The sequence below is a fragment of the Aquarana catesbeiana genome, linkage group LG03, assembly GCF_042186555.1.
Source record: "Aquarana catesbeiana isolate 2022-GZ linkage group LG03, ASM4218655v1, whole genome shotgun sequence".
Classification (NCBI taxonomy): Eukaryota; Metazoa; Chordata; class Amphibia; order Anura; family Ranidae; genus Aquarana; species Aquarana catesbeiana.
In genome coordinates, this window is record NC_133326.1 from 691573277 (window position 1) to 691576584 (window position 3308).

The following is a 3308-nucleotide window of genomic DNA, read 5'->3' on the forward strand; positions in this document are numbered from 1 at the left end:
ATATTCTTCAGTGGGAAGTCCAGGTCTTAGTAACACCTGCTATATATAGAGGACAGAAAATGTTATTAACTGCTTTGGTTGCAGATGGACAAATCTACCGAGTTGATAGCTACATATGTAGGCAAATGTAGACAAACCTACCGTGGACTGGACTGATTGGACTGCAGCTTTTATTCATATTCCTCTCAATGTAAACCTAATTGTTTGATTACATTAAATGAAATAATGTATTTTTTATCTTTTCTATTTGAAGTGAATGTAATCAGCATCAAGGAATAAGTATTATGCAGAAGTGGACCTTATGAAACCTTCCTGAACCCTAGGAACATAAGTCAGTGGCAGTAGGGGGTTTTACACACACTCCACAAGCTGATTGTGGTCTTAGGTCCTATGCCGCGTACACACGGTCGGACTTTTCGGCTACAGAAGTCCGACAGCCCATCCGACAGACTTTCAACGGACTTTCGACAGACTTTTGGCGGACTTGCGGCAGACTTTCTAACGAACGGACTTGCCTACATATGATCACACAAAAGTCTGACGGATTCGTACGTGATGACGTACACCGGACTAAAATAAGGAAGTTGATAGCCAGTAGCCAATAGCTGCCCTAGCTTCGGTTTTTGTCCATCGGACTAGCATACAGACGAGCGGATTTTTCAACCGGACTTGAGTCCGTCGTAAAGATTTGAAGCATGTTCCAAATCTAAAGTCCGTCAGATTTTCGACCAAAAAAGTCCGCTGCAGGTCCGATGAAGCCCACACACGGTCGAATTGTCCGCCGTATTTGGTCCGTCAGCGTCCGTTAGACTTTTGTAGACGAAAAGTCCGACCGTGTGTACGCAGCATTAGTTGTTGCTGCCTCTCCTCTACACTGAAGCCTGTACTGGAAGCAAGTCAAGTGATCGGACCAAAGCAGCTTCAGAATAGGTAAGTTATGAGCATCTTTTTTCTTTTACAGGGTAGAGAGAATAGTCTTAGAATGGGGTGGGAGCATATTTAGGCTTAGTTAGGGTATGACTGGAATTCCACTTTAGCCTTATTCAATTTCTATAGCTTGTCTTGCACACAGATAGGTATTCATTTCTGTATGGCCTACTTGATCTCTTGATTCCTCAAGGTGTAGATTATGGGGTTCAGTAATGGGGTGACCACAGTGTACATCAGGGAAACCACCTTTTTCATGTCATGAGGGCACCGCATGCATGGCAAACAGTGCACCATAAGATACATACAACGACAAGGTGGGAGCTACATGTGAAAAAGGTTTTTTGTTTTTTTGTCACTGAAGTAAGATGGTCAAAAAAATATAAACATACGTGACGGTGATGAACCTGAATGGTGGAAATGTCGCTAGACTGGATAGGGCAAACACCAGGCACTTTGCTATAGATACATCTGAGCAAGATAATTCCAAGAGAGGGACAAAATCACAGAAAAAATGGTCAATTACATTGGGACCTCAGAACTACAAGGTTTGCATGATTAATACTAAGAGTGTTGCAGCAAATCCCAATAACCAGGAACATAAAACCAGATATAAACAAAGTTTAAGGTCAATGATTGTGATGCAGTGCAAGACATTACATATAGCCAGGTAATGGTCAAATGACATAACAGTGAGCAGAAGACACTCCATGCATGCTAAACCTCTGTACACTAAATACTGCACAATACAGCTTCTAAGGGACACAGTGCTAACCCCTAATATTGTTACATGGAGCATTCTAGGGGCAATGTTTGTGGTTAGCAGGACATTGGAGATGGACAAGTTACACAGGAAGATAAATATAGGTGATTAAAGGCAATAATGGGTTGACACCAATAAAATAATGACAGCATTTCCAATTATGGTCGCCAGGTAGAATAAAAATAAAATATTTAAAATCTTGAAGATTTCCGAACCAAAGAATTTTTTTCTAAAATCTGTGTCCTATTCATTGCATGTGCTGTAGGCAAGTAAAAAATGAGGAGAGGAGAAGGGCAAGGGGAAAGGGAAAGGGAAGGAGAAGGGAAGAAGAAGGCGAGAACAAGAGAAGAAGGAGAAATAGAAGGAGAAGAAGAGGAGATGAAAAGGAGAAAAAGGAAAGAAGAGGAAGGGGAGGGAGAGAGGAAGAAGGAGAGAAGGAGAAGGGGAAAGAAAGAAGGAGAGAGAGAGAGAAGGAGAGTAAGTGAAGAAAAAGCAGAGAGAAGGCGGGAAGGGGAAGGAGAAAGAGAGAGAGAGAGAGAAGGAAAAGGTGAGAAGGGGTAGGAAGGAGAAGGGGGGCAGGAGAAGGGGGGAAGAAGAAGGGGGGCAGGAGAAGGTGGGGAGGAGAGGGAGAAAAGTGTCAGGGCTGTGCTTTTAGCAACTCTCTTCTCAAGCTGCTCAGCTGTCTGATAATTACCAGTCAGCCACTCATTGTTTCTACAATGGCTCACCTGGTTACCATTACCTGCCTCATTAGTCCAGCCTAGAGCCAGCCCCTTTTGCTATTTAAACTGTTGTGCTCATTACTTTGGTGCCTTCGCCTTGGTCAACATATCCTGTGTGTCCCTCCTGGTTCCTGATTTTCTGCTTCCTACTATGCTGATTCCTGGATTCCCGATTACCGGCTCGTCTGATTATCTGTTTTGGCTTCCGATAACCTGGCTTATGTTTTGACTACGTTCCTGATCTGTATTATTTTTACTATGACATTAAAGGTGTGATTTTTACTGTATTCTCTGTCTTAGTCTGATTCATGGCTGATTCAGAAGATGCAGGCAATCCACCTACTTGTAATATTTTTTCCAGATTGAAGGAGCAAGACCGCCGCATGGATCAGTTTGCCATCATTACAGATGCTTCTGATTCGTACTGCTCACCTGGATCCTTCCACTTCAGCTGTTCAGGTACAGCCAGTGTTGCAGGCCGTTCAGGATGCTGCTTCTGTGCAGGTGCCCGCCTCTAATATTACCTCTGTAAGAGGTATGTCTGGTTCCGCTCTGCTTCCCCAGCGTTCAATGCAGAGGGTTTCTCAACCAGGTTGGAATATACTTTGAGATGTTACCCCAGGCATTTCCTACAGGCAGAAGCAAAGTATGCTTCATTATTTCTTTGCTTTCTGAAAGAGCCCTGGCTTGGGCAAACCCTCTATAGAAGACACAAAAATCCTTTAAAAGGGTATTTGATATTCCCGCTTGTTTCACTTCTGCTGCCAAAATCCTCTTGTCCATCAAACAGAGTACAAGAACTGTTGCTTACTACGCCATTTAATTCCGTACTCTCGCAGCAGAGGTTGGTTGGAACAATGAGGCCCTCGTGGCTGCTTTTTCTCACGGTCTCTTGG

The 3308-nt window shown here is 43.5% G+C and overlaps 1 pseudogene; it reads right to left on the bottom strand.

The window, feature by feature from the left end:
• Positions 1–1043: 1043 nt before the first annotated feature.
• LOC141134182 (olfactory receptor 6B1-like) lies at positions 1044–1789 on the bottom strand (annotated as a pseudogene).
• Between the last annotated feature and the right edge of the window lie 1519 nt (positions 1790–3308).